Raw genomic sequence first — 16,146 nt, forward strand, 5'->3', positions numbered from 1 at the left:
ATCCGAAGGGAAAGTTATGGTGGGAACAAACATCTGGGTCTGTATCTGTGTCTGAATCTATATACATGCCACTGCAGTACGTATAAAAATTATTAACACATATTAATACAAGTAATTTAACGAGGGCAGACGAGAATAATTCTGAAGAGCAGGTATATGACGGCCGGCTGTGATATAATCTGACTACTCGCCACACTTCACCTTCGCAAATTTCCCCAGGCGCAAGTTTATCTAGTAATCCGTGAGGGAGCGAGGATGAACTACAGGATGCAGCATGCGTCGTCTGCTCTGACCCGCCTGTAACATTCTCGCGTGGCTGACAGCTAGTGTGTACTTAGGGCATTAACTATGACACCTTGAAGCAGAGTTAAGGCGTGAGAAACGTAAGAGGCATGTTGATTATACACTCCCAGCATAAATTCATGAACTAAGCGCTTGTGCTCAGTAGATTAGGCTTGTTTAGTTTGCTCTGTGCTATGTGACCCCATTGCAGTGGCGTTAACTAAGCAAATAATTATCTTGGATATAGGACAAGTGATACAGAATATTTATGAACTTGTACCAAATTATCTTTTAACCCGTCACTGCTACATTTTTTTCTCAAAATCAGCTACAGCTTCCCAGACATTTATTCCTTGCGAAAAACTTTCATATAATAGAGGCTAAATGAAAAAGGGCAGAATTAACCTCCTTTCTCCTCCTACTTTTCAAATATATGTATATGAAAGACCATGATTAAATATTAAACAAAACATAGTCCTGCTTCCGTACGACCCTCAACGGCGTAGTGAAAGCTGAACAATATTTACAACGTTCATTATCTCTCCACTGGCCGTGTTTTAAAACCTGACGCTTCTCTTAAGAGTAAGTGAAAAATATATATCAACGTTTGATCATTTAGTTTCCCCTCTCACTTATGCACCCCAACATAACTCTCCTGCCTCACAGTGCCTCAGTTGCGCACTACTTCTCCCACTGCATAACACTATCCTTCCCCTCCCCGGTGCCCTCTTTCCTCCCTGCCAGCCAGCCGTCCTTCAGTCACGTTTCCCTACTTCACTGCAGCATATCTCCTCTCACCCGTCATAGACAACCTCTCCCAACTGTCGGTTTATTTGTCATTTTTTTCAGCTACGCTCTACATACACGTCGTTATTTCACTGTCAAAATAACCAGGTGTACTTAAAGGACAACTAAACACGTCTCGCTCAGTATTTATGAGAGATCAGTTCTGGGAGAAGAAATGGGAGCGATATGGGAAATTAATGGTATAGTGTTCGCATGCGAGAACGGTAACTGGATATGTCATGAAACGGGAAAAAATTGGTAATACAAAGATTATTATTGATTGAATAGTTCGTGTATACTATTTCCCAACGTCAAGCACCGTTCAAAACAAAACACTCATACTAAGCTTAATGTATGTATAGAAGTCAATGGCATTCAGCTCAACAGTGAATTAATTAAGTGTAAATTGACTCTTTTTAACCCCGTGCATTTAAACTTTTCAGCTTCCGGGGACAGAAGAGAGAGAGAGAGAGAGAGAGAGAGAGAGAGAGAGAGAGAGAGAGAGAGAGAGAGAGAGAGAGAGAGAGAGAGAGAGAGAGAGAGACAGGTAGGGATATGTGTGTGTGTGTGTGTGTGTGTGTGTGTGTGTGTGTGTGTGTGTGTGTGTGTGTGTGTGTGTGTGTGTGTGTGTGTGTGTGTGTGTGTGTGTGTGTGTGTGTGTGTGTGTGTGTGTGTGTGTGTGTGTGTGTGTGTGTGTGTGTGTGTGTTAAATAAGTAAATTTAAGAAAGAAAAATAAATAAAACAGCCTATGAAGCTCCCTATTATTACGTCTTACATCCAGACTAACACGTATACCTCCTGTTACGTATTGAGTCTGGACCTTCCCTGCAGCGCTAGGCCGGAGTCACGAGACTCTCTCCTTACTTAAAGAGATTCCTACGGCCTAAAAGTACAAAGACCTTCCTATCACCACTTTTTTCTCTATTACCAAACTTATTCCACCTCTCCCCTCTTCCCTATCCTCCCAATAACACATTATTCTCCTTCTATGCATATTCTCATTCGTTCTACCCTCGTCCACTTCTCTATCCCCTTCGTAATCCTCCTATTTGCCTATTTTCTCGTCCTCATCCATCGCCCATTCCCCTCCTACGCTTATTTCACTCTCTGCTCCCCCGATAATTCAATCAGAGGGAGGGAAACGAGGCCAGTCCTTCGCCCGGGGATGCGCCAGCCAGGTGAGGGAGAGGGCAGGCCGGGGCAGGGAGGAGGATATTGGTTAAGATGAGTTGTAATGATGACGACGATGACGATGATGATGGCGACGGGAAGTGGTGGTAGCGGTGGTGGTGGTTGTGGTGGTGGTGGTGGTGGTGGTGGTGGTGGTGGATCAGGAAGAGGTAGAGCTAGAGCTAGAACGCCCGAGAGAGAGAGAGAGAGAGAGAGAGAGAGAGAGAGAGAGAGAGAGAGAGAGAGAGAGAGAGAGAGAGAGAGAGAGAGAGAGAGAGAGAGAGAGAGAGAGAGAGAGAGAGAGAGAGAGAGAGAGAGAGCATTTGGCCGGTAGTAGTCAGGGCCACGAGTGATGAAAGGAATGAAAATATGATTTTTTTTTCTATTTTCCTCTTTCCAAAAATGAGATTCCTAGAAGGATTCAAAACTTAATAAGAAGAAATTAGAATTTTACTCTCTTGACGAAGGATTTAATTACCCGCTCATCGAAACTGCTCCTCCACCTCTCATTCCTCCTCCTCTTCCTCCTCCTCCTCCACTTTAAGTCTTCATTCTCCATTTCCCTCCTTACCCATCTTTTCCTCGTATTCCTCCTCCTCCTCCTTCTCCTCCTCCTCCTCTTTTTCTTCTTCCTCCTCCTCTTCATTCACCTCCAAGTTCTTTATCAAATTCCCTCCATCCTTCCCTCCACTAATTCATTCTTAACCACCTCCAGATCCACCACCACCGTGGTACCACCATGGCCACCACCTCCTCATCATCCTTCTCCTCATCCTCATCCTCACCCTCCTCATCCTCCTCCTCCTCCTCCATTTCCATCTATTTTTCGCTCATTACTTTTACTTTTATATATACCGTTACTGATAAAATATAATTGGTTAGAAACAAATAAAATATAACAGATGAAGTATTGAAGAAAAGCAAGTGCATCAAATATTTCATACACCTCAGCGTTTCTAATTCCTATGCTCATAGTTGAAATACGAGGATGAATATGTAAAGAAAAATTGGTGAATCGATTAATGTACAAGTATATAAAAGTTAAGAGACAAGACATAGAATGACAAAACACTAAATTTAATACGGTACACTTCCCGACCATAACCAGAAAGAGTAGCAAGTCACAGAAAACTACGTAAATAACAGCAAATCGAATGGACAAAATAAACAACTCGAACACTTGAGCCAAAGAGGACAGTTTCTATCGATCTTTTTTTTTTTTCTAGTAACACTAATAATCGACAGCCGCCCAAACCACAATGGATAAAGGTACTTAAGGAGAAATATTTACGAGGGAGCGAAGTTCAATTCAGCAGATCGAGAGCAGCGTAAATAATTACACTTTGCCACTGGGGACAAAGGAAAGTTATGAATGAGACTGTTTTCTGCGGAGTAAATAGGAGATGTGATGTAGGAGGGCACGGGGCAGCAGAAGGGACGGGAGGGAGGAGGAAAAGGGTAGAGAGGAACGGAGGAAGGGAGGAAGGAGGGAGGTATGTCTAAAATGGAGAACTTAAAGCCGTTGTTAGTCATGTGTTAGAGGAGGCGAACACGAAGAAAGGGCGCAGGAAGGAGTGTGTCCAAAATAGAGGAGTTTAAAAGCATTCTTAGTCATGTGGTGATGGTGGTAGTAGCAGTGGTGGTAGTGGTGGTGGTAGTAGTAGTAGTGGTTGTAGTGATGTAGGTAGTAGTAGTAGTAGTAGTAGTAGTAGTAGTAGTAGTAGTAGTAGTAGTAGTAGTAGTAGTAGTAGTAGTAGTAGTAGTAGTAGTAGTAGTAGTGGTGGCGGTGATGGTAGCAATGTTGGTTTCGGTAAGAGTGGTGGTGGTGCCAGTAGGAGTGATGGTTGTCGGAGCAAACATTCATAAAAGCAGGACCAAGAACTGGCTCACAAGAGAGGAAGGATTCAAGGACGAGCGACACGATTAGAATGGATAAAACCTTCGAAAAGAAAGAAAAATAAATAATGAATGCTATTTCTCGGAATGCTTCAACCGCTGCCTCTCGCTCCATCGCAGAATCATACCTCCTTATTCATTCCATTTTCCATCAAACATATATAATTATTAACTAAATTTCCCATATGTAAGAGTTCTTCGTTAACTCATTAACGTGATATTCAATTCAAACTCGAAGTATACGTAACATGATACATAGAATATAATTACCCTCTAAAAGCATCTCCTCTCCTATAAAATCGTAAAAACATGTTCCCATAACCTCTTTTGACCTCGAATTGACTGAACTTATCCGGATTAGGTCAGTCAGTTATGTGGTGCTTTCCCCCCCGAGATGTGTCCTTGTTCATTCCCCTTTGTGCGTATAGTGTACTTGACTATATCTGTCAAAAACCGCCACATAAATAAATACACAATTCACTAAACAATACTATATAAAAATACCATACATTGTAAATATTTTAAGACTGATGATATGACAAAGACAAGGCACTTACATAACAAGAGCTGCTGCACTTGAGTGATGGCGGCGGTGATCGAGTTCATGGTAGTGGTTTTAGTGACGATAGTGGTGGTCGTAGAATCACCTTCATTAGTTCAGTAAGCATAGAAGCAGCGCAGCATCGTCACTTCTTTTCCTTAATACTGCATTGATTCATATCCTTCCAAGTTCCTTTTAATTTATCCCTCTTTATCTCATGAACAGTGGTAATTCCTATCGTCTTCGGATATTTACATTTAAGAGAACTGTAACTAAGCTCTGATCATCCAAATATACCCGGAGTCTTTCCATCTAACCTTCTCTTGACCAGGATGTAGATGTGCACGTGGACGTCATACTTGCAGCACAACCCCACGTGACGCCTGCTCCTACCCGCCGGGTTCTGCAGAGGCGGATACAAATATAAATACGAAACGAACAACGGTTTTCTTATAAGCCGATACATTTTCATCATCGAGACTGCTTCGACACTCATTTTCTTCATTAACACCGTAGTGAAACTCTTTATTCGTATCGCCACTCCTTTTCTTCACTAAAATTTCACTAATCCAGTCTTTCTTAAGCTCCCCGTTGTTGTTCATGAGCTTGGTAACCGTTTTCTTCACTTGCACAAGACCAAGACGCACATTTTTCTTCTTTAAGCTCCTTATATTTTTTCCAGCACAACAAAGAGCCACTCATTCCGTTATCTGGGGCTTTTCAGTGTTCTTGACCAGCAACGTAAAACATCACGCGTAATGAACCGTGATAATTTGATTCAGTTTATTTTCTGTCCCGCACCTTTCATGTCGAAAAAATGTGTACTAACCTTATCAGCTCGCAGGTCACCTTCCGCGCCAATTAACCTGTAAAGGAGAGTAATTTTAGCTCAGTGTTTTGTACAATAGCTCGTGTATTGTTATTTTTCACGTTCTCAGAGTCCTATTCATACAAGAGCATTTCATCCTCTTCCCCAAGACTTAGAGTTTGAGCCTGGAGGTGCTGGGGAAGGATTTGCCTTGAAGCTGAGAGGGTGTGACGCGAGGTGGAGGGAGCAGGAGAGGGAGACAGCAGGGCAAGAAGGAAGTGTAGGAATGTAACACAAGTTTGTTTAAGATCAGGGTATCGTGAAATCAAATATAAATCACAAACGGCAAATAGGAAACAAGAGGAATCTTTCTTTTTCTACTCTCAATGGACACCAACTTAAAAAAAAAAAAAAAAAAAAAAAAAAACGCGATATACTTTGATAAAAATTCTTGTAAGCAAAAATCTATTACATTTTAAAAGACACTGAAAGTCACGAAATAACAGGACTGCATAAACACTTCACAACACCACCAGTGCTATGTTTGTGTAAACGTGAATTCCGTATTTCATGAACGTTATCTTTCCCACTCCGCAATATAAAAAGAGCAAAACCTGTTCTACATGAGCAGCGTCACGTCCACAACAGCTCTCCCCCACTAATCCGCTCAGCACGTCCGCCGCCCCTCCGCCACCCTACATCCCTCACACAAATCTCCACAACACTAAAGGAAAACAACTCGTGCTATTACCATCACAATGCCGGCAAACTGCTAGCTGGCCCCCTGCCCTCGTTGTAGACCATTCATACCGTTGTTTTCATAATTTTCAGGTAGGTTTATCATATAGTTACTGAAAACATATCACAAAAGCTCTCATTACATTCATCTCTACTCATAGATTCAGCCGCATGCTCATTCTTTACATCACACTTTCAAAGTACACGAAAATTCCATAAAATTTTGGAATGTTTCCGTGCTTGCTCATATTTTTACGTCCCCATCTCAACTTGTACCGTCAAGCTTGCAAAAGTGCTAAAAATATCGCTGAAAACTCTCATTTCTCTGCAAGCCGAGACTGGCCGGTAGAGGCTGACAGTACCTGATGGGCAAGCGAGTGGGAGAGGGTTACCTGAAGTGACTGATGAAAAACCTATCCTCCCCCCCAAGCTGTCTCTCTTCCCCGCCCCAACACGTCAGTCTCCCCGACGCGCCTCTGAATCTAACATGAGCTACGAATAATCCGGAGCTGTCATTTCCAGGAGCTATTCGAATTTTAATAACTTTGCCATAACGTTTGCCGATCGGTGGTTCCTGCGCCAAAGCTATACAGAACCATTCGGCCGAGAGCGCGTCACCTTTAACATACTACTGTGAAATGCGATCGTTCACCTGCTATAGATTCACGGGACAAAACACACAAAATATTAACCAACCATTAAATGATACAAGCCTAGTACTGCGCCATTACAGTGACAGTTGGAGTGTGTGTGTGTGTGAGAGTACTCGGCGAGGCAAACGAGAGAGGAATACCACGTCCACTGCAGCTGGTGATGATATTTTCTACATGATGTTACGAATAAACTGATACGTCACCTCCCTTCTGCTCTCTCCCAGATCATGTCGGAAAAAAAAAAACAATGAGAAATGACAAGACACGTCCATTTCCTCGACAACGTCCTGTCGGCTTCTATATCAGATAACAACATTACTCTTCACCAAGCTAGGAATCTATTCATACATCCTCTTCCTGCTGCTACAAACTAACCAAAAAAAAAAAAAAAAAAAAGGAAACTGACAAGACACATCCATTTCTACGAGAACGAACACCGCCGTCCAAGGCACATGTCCGACTCAAATAATTAAATGCCAGCGCGGCAATCTAATGTGACACTCCCCAATATCTAGCCCTGCCTTTCCTATACCTTTCCCTCGCTGGCCTAACGATCCTCCATGCATGATTAACAAAGCGTTGTGTTCGCTCTTCCGAGTTGAGAGAGCCGAGTATTTCCCTCCTGCAGGATGTATGTACTTACCAAACCTTCCCTGAACTCCTCAAGAATTCATTCCACCCTTGATTGCCTTCCCTCTGAGTTCCAAGTCAGACGGTATTTGTGCAACTGCTCTACAAATAACTAGAAATCAAACGCTCTCTCTCTCTCTCTCTCTCTCTCTCTCTCTCTCTCTCTCTCTCTCTCTCTCTCTCTCTCTCTCTCTCTCTCTCTCTCCACAGCACCGCGGGGAGGAAGAAAGAGGAGGGGGGAGGGCTCCATGTTGATTTTCACAGGCGAGAGTGGTGGAGTTAGTGTTGATCCCTCAGTGGCGTTGACTTAAGTCGCTGTTAAAGAAAATAATGCACTTTTTACTTCCCCTTTGGCCTCTTTTTAGGGCGTAAAGTTTCAGTGTGGTAACGTCATTTACGTAAAAATTGATTAGCCATGTAGTAAATCTTATGGGATAATACATGCATTCCTGCCTCCAAATTATGTCCAAAGTTTAATTAGATTACTTTATTTATTGAAAATCGAGCACATGTAAAAAGCGCACTGCTGGCGGTGATAATGACTGATATGATGATGGGAAGTGAAGAGAGGCAGGAGTGCACAAAGGGAAGATGGGAGGCAGAACGAGAAGGGGAGGAGATCGAGAAAGGGGGAAGAAGAGAAGGAGGAGCGGTTATGATGATGGGGATTGAAGGGAGGGAAAAGTACAACAAGGAAAGTCGGAAGGAGAATAGGATGAAATGGGAGGAGATGGAGGAGGAAGGATAGAAAGAGAGAAACGGGAAGAAAAAGGAAGAGGAAAAGGAAAGGGAAAAAGATGAAAGAGCAAGAGAAAATAAACTGATTCTTCATATATGTTGTCATGTATTCTGATGTATTTTCACCACTTCGTATACATCATTACCTTCATCACCACCACCACCATCACTACCTACGTTATGACTGTCCTTCCGTGTAGTATTTATTTACTTTTTTACTCATTCATTCATTCATTTGCTTCCTGCTCGTAACACTACCACCAACAACAACAACAACGTTATGACCATTGCCTTCCGTGTAGTATTTATTCATTCCCATGTATTTTTTTATTCATTTATTTATTCTTTTACTTCCCTTTTTATGTCACTTAGCAATACACCGCGCACCTCACTCCATCCACCGTAGGAAAGCGGCAGCAAGAACACCACGTAAAAACTGAGTTAAAAAAAAAAAATAATAATAATAATAATAATAATAATAAATAAAATAAGCGAAAAAAATAGGAAGGCTGAGAGGAAGAAAAAAGGGGGGGGGGAAAAATAGATGAAATTTTACTCTATACCCGGAAGCCATCTCCTGTCAGAAACAAGAGGTACTAAAAAGGAGGGAAAAGGAGGGGGAGGAGGAAGAGGGAGAGAGCTGGGAAACGTAAATATTGAATCGTCACTGACAAAACAAAAGTCGCGAATTCGATACCAGAATATGTGTGTGTTTGCCCCTGCGATGCTATATTGGGGAGGGAGGGTACGTGTGTGTGTGTGTGTGTGTGTGTGTGTGTGTGTGTGTGTGTGTGTGTGTGTGTGTGTGTGTGTGTGTGTGTGTGTGTGTGTGTGTGTGTGTGTGTGTGTGTGTGTGTGTGTGTGTGTGTGTGTGTGTGTGTGTGTGTGTGTGTGGCGGAAAGAGCAATGGCCATAAAAGTCCGTAAAAACACACCAAAAAAAAAAAAATATATATATATATATAAACTTCGCCGTTCGACTCAAATGAAGAACATAATTGGTATATATTTCCTTCCATTTTTTCCCTTCCTTCAGTTTTTAATTGTCTTTTCTTCGTGCTCCCCTCTCGCTGCATTCCTTTTAATTACTCTGTTTTTACTGAATGTACATCTCTCTACGCAATCTCTCTCTCTCTCTCTCTCTCTCTCTCTCTCTCTCTCTCTCTCTCTCTCTCTCTCTCTCTCTCTCTCCTCTCTCTCTCTCACTCTCTCACTATCACTCACTCACTCTTTCTCTCGCTCTTCCTTCCCCCTCTCATCCTCCGCCTTCCCTCGTGTGACAGGGTTTCGAAGACAAAACGCATTCCTGAAATTGGATTCGCTCTCTTACTTTCCTTTTCAATTTTTCATGAGGGGGAGACAAGGCTTCCCATACATGTCTTGCGTCCCTCACCTCCTAGGCGCCCGGAGAACGAAGAGGTTGCGTGGGAGGATGAGAGAATGAAGGAAATAGGACAAAGAGAAGAGAAAGTGGGACGGAGGCAAGAGAGACAAGGAGAGAGAGGTTGAAACAAGAAGTGTAGAATATTTGCGGATTTGGAGACTAAAGGAAAGGTGTTGGAAGCTGCAAAGGAAAACGTAGACGCGAGTACAAGCAGCGAGAAGGCGATATGTAGATGTAAGAGGAGGAGCAAGTGTTGGAGACGGCAAGGGACGACAAGCTAGAGAGGGAGGGAGACGAGATCAAGCCGAGGATGCAAGGAGGAGTAAAGGGAAGGCCACGAGAGGCTGGAGCGGCAGGGAAACAGTAGGAGGGAGATTGTAAGGGTAAAGGAAAGTGGTAGGGAGGAAAGAGGGCGAAGCGTGGAGTAAGAGAAACTGGGACAGGAAGCTGGTGGACTCATTATGAACGGAAAAAAAAAAAGAAATACGAAAGACGTTACGTATTATTCATCGAGTTTGCTTTGCTTTTCACGCTTCCCAAGACCAAAATATTCTTTTTTTTTTCTTTTTTTTTTCCTGATTACCAAAGCCTCGCTGCTCTTAGTTATGCTTCGCTCCCTCCCGCCAACTTTTTGTCACTAGTGACGAGCAAAAGTGAAACAGCGCAAGACAGAAAGAAATGGTTGAAACTAATTTAAATTTACGCTTGTATGATGATGATGATAATCACACACACACACACACACACACACACACACACATTAAATATACTATAGTATTACTAATGGCTATAATATCTACAAAATAACTTAACTGCCATTCATTAAAAATTAATAGGAAAAGGTTTACAATTACATTGGCCAAGCTGGTTCTGGAGTAAGATCTAAAATTGTTCAGGTTACACTAAAATAGAAAAAAAAAAAACAATAAAGCAAAGGGTTCTTAAACATGAGGATAAGACTTCTATTCTTTTTTTAACATAAGTTTCCACCAGTACCCACCAAAAAGAACTCAATTTAGTCCATTTAGATATTTAGACAGTAAAAAACAAATATTATTAGTGAAATACCAACAACCATCATTGTTGCCATCGCCTTCAGCCCACATCATCCCCTTTCGCTGCCTAGTACATAGTTAAACAAGTATAGTCCCGAGGGTGCCACTGCCCATAAAAACCACGAAAAGAGTTAAACATTCAACAAAAAAAATACAATCACAAAAAACAATAATACGCCTACAACCTTAACTAGTCTTTGTAAAGGCCGCACGTATACGAGCACATTTGGTCCTCAAGTGTTGCAACTCAACTCGTCTTTAGTGTCTCAGTGCGGGTCACTCTTCACGCAACATAATCCCCAGAACTTCCAAAACCAAGGCTGCCCTCGACCCCCTCCCTCGCCGCCCGGGCCTCGGTGGGTGAACAGGGAAGCAGGGTGCGAGGGGCTAATGACACTCTCAGAGGAAACATAGAAAGGGACTGAAATAACTATGGGACGTAAAGGACACCAACCATTTCTCTCTCTCTCTCTCTCTCTCTCTCTCTCTCTCTCTCTCTCTCTCTCTCTCTCTCTCTCTCTCTCTCTCTCTCTCTCTCTCTCTCTCTCTCTCTCTCTGATTATAAATTACTGTGAAGATTAATGTTAGTTTGCGTACTTGTGGTGCTCATTGTTGTTGTTGTTGTGGTGGTGGTAGTTGTGGTGGTGGAGATGGTGGTGGTGGTGGTGGTGGTGGTGGTGGTGGTGATGGTGGTTGCTTTTGTTCTCTTCCTCTTCATTTACCTTTCTTTTTTCTTCTTTTCCTTTTTCTCCACCTTTTTCTTTATTTTCATATGCTTGGTAGTGATATTGGTGGCGTTCTTTTCTTTTCTTTTCTACTGCTGCTTCTGCTCTTGTTGTAACACACTAATGCCAGTTTTTAAACATAATCAAGGACAATTAGCTTCACGCTGAGCACCAGTGTACCCTTCCGTCCCTATTATATTCTTAATTAACACACACAATCATATTTGTTTATTCGACACTGAACTGTCTTTTTTTTTTCTTCTTCGTAGCAGCTTTTTACCTCGAGAATTTGTATGCAAACTCAAGAGGGTCGGTAAGGTCGCCGCTCTTCCGCGCCACCAGTCGGAAATTGACCTCTACACACGCCCCATTGACCGCCAGTCCCCGCCGCGGGATTGTCCCTCGACTTGGCTGCTCCTTCCCTCATCACCTTCCTGTTTACCCGCATTCGCATTTTCATTCCAAAGTTTCCTGTTTTTTCCTCCCCTCCTTCTTTCACTCTTCTTTTCTTTCCTCGGATTCATGTGCTGGCTGACAGTCTTGTTTTGCGTCCTGATCTTTGAATATCGACTTGTTTAGAGGATAGATGTATAGACACTAAGACAAACGATGATGAATGAGTAAAGGCCTTAGTCCGCCATTCCGTACTCCTCGTGGGGAAGCATGCAGTACGCAGTAGTGACCCGGAGGTACAGCTGACACAATACAAGCTAACACAACACAGTGCAGTGCAACACAACACAACGCAACACACACTGATCAAACAACACAAGGTCTGCCAACGCATCCAGCCGGCAAGCAAGACTTTACCCCCTAAACTTAGCCAATTAAGAGAATGATCATACGTGTTGCGGTGTTGGAGAGTCGCCAACTTAAGCACAACTTAAATGCAACTTAGGATGCGGGCGGCATGGATAATAATCCTCTATATAATATTCCTCGCCATGACTCGCCAGCGGATCCCACACCAGACGCAAAGTGTCCATTACCCAAGACATAGAGCGTTGTGTGTGTGTGTGTGTGTGTGTGTGTGTGTGTGTGTGTGTGTGTGTGTGTGTGTGTGTGTGTGTGTGTGTGTCTTCTGGGAAATAGGAGGCTTGGTTCCTTAGTCTTTTCTACCGCCATATCCCGAAACTATGTACACTCTCCTAACCCTAACTTCAGCCTCTCTAGCATATATATATATATATATATATATATATATATATATATATATATATATATATATATATATATATATATATATATATATATATATATATATATATATATATATATATATATATATATATATATATATATATATATATATATATCCCCTGTGATACATATTTGTATCCCTGATGTACAAGTACAAAAAATGAATACATAAAATCCTAAAAAAAAAAAACAAGACAAAATCCTTCTTAACCCTGACATTTCTTTAAAGTTTTACAAGTCAAATTCAAGCATTCCCCCAAAAAAAAATTTCCAGAGTTCTTATATTTATTTATTTTTTTTTTTCGCTCACCGGAATGTAGAACACAGCCTTGTTCCCTCCACTACAATCGAATCACATGTAAAATGCATGATGTAGCTTTTTGAAAAGGACCGCCAACAGCTTCACCAACTTATGGAAAAACAAATGCGAAAAATTAAATGTTGGATGGAAAAAGTTTCTTAATGCCAATGTGTTTGTCAAGTCCCTGATGACGACGTGTGATTACAGCGTATTGTCATGGAGGGGCAAGGAACGCTGGCAGGAGGGAAGGGAAAGGACGGTGGCACGGAGGAGGAGGAGGAGGAGGAGGAGGAGGAGCGTGGAAAATTATGACGAAAAGAATGAGATGCAGATAGAAAATATATGAAGGAGGCGGAGGCGGAGGAGCAGGGCATGAAAGAGGGTGAACGACGAGGAAGAAAAGGGCGACGACGAAGAAGAGGACGACGAGAGGAAGAAGAGGACGAAGAAAGGAAGAAGAGACAACAAGAGGAATAAGACGATGAGGAAAACGAGAAAGAAGAGGAGGAGAAAGAGGCCAAAGACGACAGGAAAAGACAACGACAACAACGACGACGACGACATAAAAGAACAAAAAGAAAAAAAAAAGCACCAAGCCTAACAATTCACCAAAAAAAAAAAAAGAGCAAGAGAACAAAAAAAACACAAATGAACTCCCTGAAAAAAAAAAAAAAAAACTTATTCCCTGAGAAAAGAAATAAAGAAACACTGAAAACAAGATAAAGGAGGGAGCACTCGTAGTATATGTAAATTCCAGCATCTTATGAATCAACTTTAATCTGTAATGTTCCTCCCAGGCGACTTTTCTCTACGCCATCTTCCTTACGTCACTGCATTGTTAAGTATTGTGTCCATACGTATGTTTCCGTGTGTGTGTGTGTGTGTGTGTGTGTGTGTGTGTGTGTGTGTGTGTGTGTGTGTGTGTGTGTGTGTGTGTGTGTGTGTGTGTGTGTGTGTGTGTGTGTGTGTGTGTGTGTGTGTGTGTGTGTGTGTGTGTGTGTGTGTGTACATAGTAATAAAACTAAACTCTGAGAAAGGATGAGAGAAGAGAAAAGACGGAAAAGGTAAAATGAAATAAACACACACACACACACACACACACACACACACACACACACACACAACACCAATATAAACGAGCACCAGTCAAATACAACTATAAATTCCGTGAGATATTAAAAAAAAAAGCAGGGAGGAATGATACATATTCAGACTGGAGGCCCCCATTGAGGTCAGCCGTCCCCCACCCACCCCCACCACTCACGCGATGACAAACTCCCCTCCAACACAAATAAATGACCTCATGACTTTTGCTAATGACCCAGTGACCTCGCATAGCACCAGCTGAGGTCATTGCACTTATTACCGCTGCTCTCGATCCCCACCATCACCTAACCTCCTGATACTACACAATACTACAACCTCTCCTCCCTGCATTGCTTTCTTTCCTGTGTATTATCTTCTCTTCTCTTCTCTTCTCTTCTCTTCTCTTTCTCTCTCTCTCTCTCTCTCTCTCTCTCTCTCTCTCTCTCTCTCTCTCTCTCTCTCTCTCTCTCTCTCTCTCTCTCTCGTTATTATTATCATCCTCCTCCTCCTCACTCCTCACTCCTCCTCCTCCTCCTCCTCCTCCTCCTCCTCCTCCTCTTCCTCTTCCTCTTCCTCTTCCTCTTCCTCTCCTCCTCCTCCTCCTCCTCCTCCTCTTCCTTCCACCTGCATGCATTCCAGATCGCGCTCCCTTCAGCCAAAATCAAATTACTCGTGCACTCCGGCGGACTTGCGCTTAAAATGCATTATTAGTGACTCGATATCGTGAAAAACGACACAATTACTTTAAGGCTCAAAGTTCAGAGGTCGTGTGTGTCAGCTAATCCTTACTTACGGCTACTCCACTGAATGAAATAAACAAAAATTCATATCTAAACAGTGCATCATCCCCTCTCCCTCTGTCCTTCTCTCCCTCGTTTCCTTCACTCCTCCCTCCCGTCTCCCTTCTCTCTTCGTCTCTCCCTCCCCCCCCTCTCTCCTTGCAATCCCCTATTCTTTTTACAACGCTCAGTGGATTTAAACTGTGCAAGCTTGGTGCTAAAACCTGCTATCAACCAGAATTTAAAACTTTGTGCTATGCATATATATATTTTTTTCTCCATCTTCGTGTAAAGTAGTCTTTCCCTCTCCTAAAACTTTTCAAAGGTATTTAGCGGAAGCAAACTTTCTGAATATATTTTAAACCTGCTTGCGATTCCTCCCGGTTGCGGCCAAGCAATGAGTTCGCCTCGAGGCTGAGGAAAAAAAAGGAGGAGGAGGAGGAGGAAAAAGAAGAGAAAGGGAGGGAAGAAATCATCACGAGCCATTATCTCAAGTTTGCGTTTGGAAAAAATTCCTTCCAGTAAGTCTCATTAGCGAGTGATGCAAAAATGGACTCTGCGATTACTGGCGGCGGCTTTTCTTTATACTAAGTAACGAGAGGACAAGGCTGAGAAACGTGAAGAAAATGTGAGGAGCAGCAGCAGCAGCAGCAGCAGGAGGAGGAGGAGAAGGCGTGAAGGAAAAAACGAAAGGAAGAACTAGTTTTGCGGCCCCGGTGAAGGAAGGGAGAGAACGCGAGTGCATTCCATGATTTCCATCCACCACCACTACCAGTACCGTCCGAGGCCATTCATTCTCCCTTCTCCGCCTCATCCCCTTCTCCTCTCCCACCTCCCCTTTACTCTGGCTTGGGAGGTAAAAGATAGGAGGCTGGAGGGGAGGAGAGAGGCTGCCTGACCATCCAGTTTGCATATTAACTGCAAGGCCGTGAAATATTGGTGAGCGATTAAACACACCTCTGTAAACAAAGCGATTAAAAAGGATTTGCGTGTGTGCCAAATGGAGTGACTGGTATTTCACACAACACAATGCCTTACTTATTAGAATCAAGGGGCATTATAGGGATTAATAGTATATATATATATATATATATATATATATATATATATATATATATATATATATATATATATATATATATATATATATATATATATATATATATATATATATACTCGTATATATATATATAGGGAAAAAGGAAATGTTCTTAAGTCAAGTGAGATGATATGAAAGAGCAAAGCAGAGAACAGGCATGTGTGTGTCGGGGGGCGGGCGAGCGAGCTGTATTTAAGACACAGATAATGATTGAATAGAAACCGGTATGTAAGCAAACAGCATCACTCACACACACACACACACACACACACACG

General features: G+C 42.4%; 1 long non-coding RNA gene across 1 annotated transcript in view; it reads right to left on the bottom strand.

Moving 5' to 3' along the window:
- Nucleotides 1–4,663: 4,663 nt before the first annotated feature.
- The window catches only part of LOC135101356 (uncharacterized), a 69,293-nt gene continuing 57,810 nt past the window's right edge, over nucleotides 4,664–16,146 (bottom strand). Inside the window, exon 3 of the long non-coding RNA XR_010269233.1 lies at nucleotides 4,664–5,542. This is a non-coding gene — a long non-coding RNA (uncharacterized LOC135101356). The remainder of the gene's footprint in view (nucleotides 5,543–16,146) is intronic.

This window comes from Scylla paramamosain, chromosome 6 (assembly GCF_035594125.1).
Source record: "Scylla paramamosain isolate STU-SP2022 chromosome 6, ASM3559412v1, whole genome shotgun sequence".
Lineage (NCBI taxonomy): Eukaryota > Metazoa > Arthropoda > Malacostraca > Decapoda > Portunidae > Scylla > Scylla paramamosain.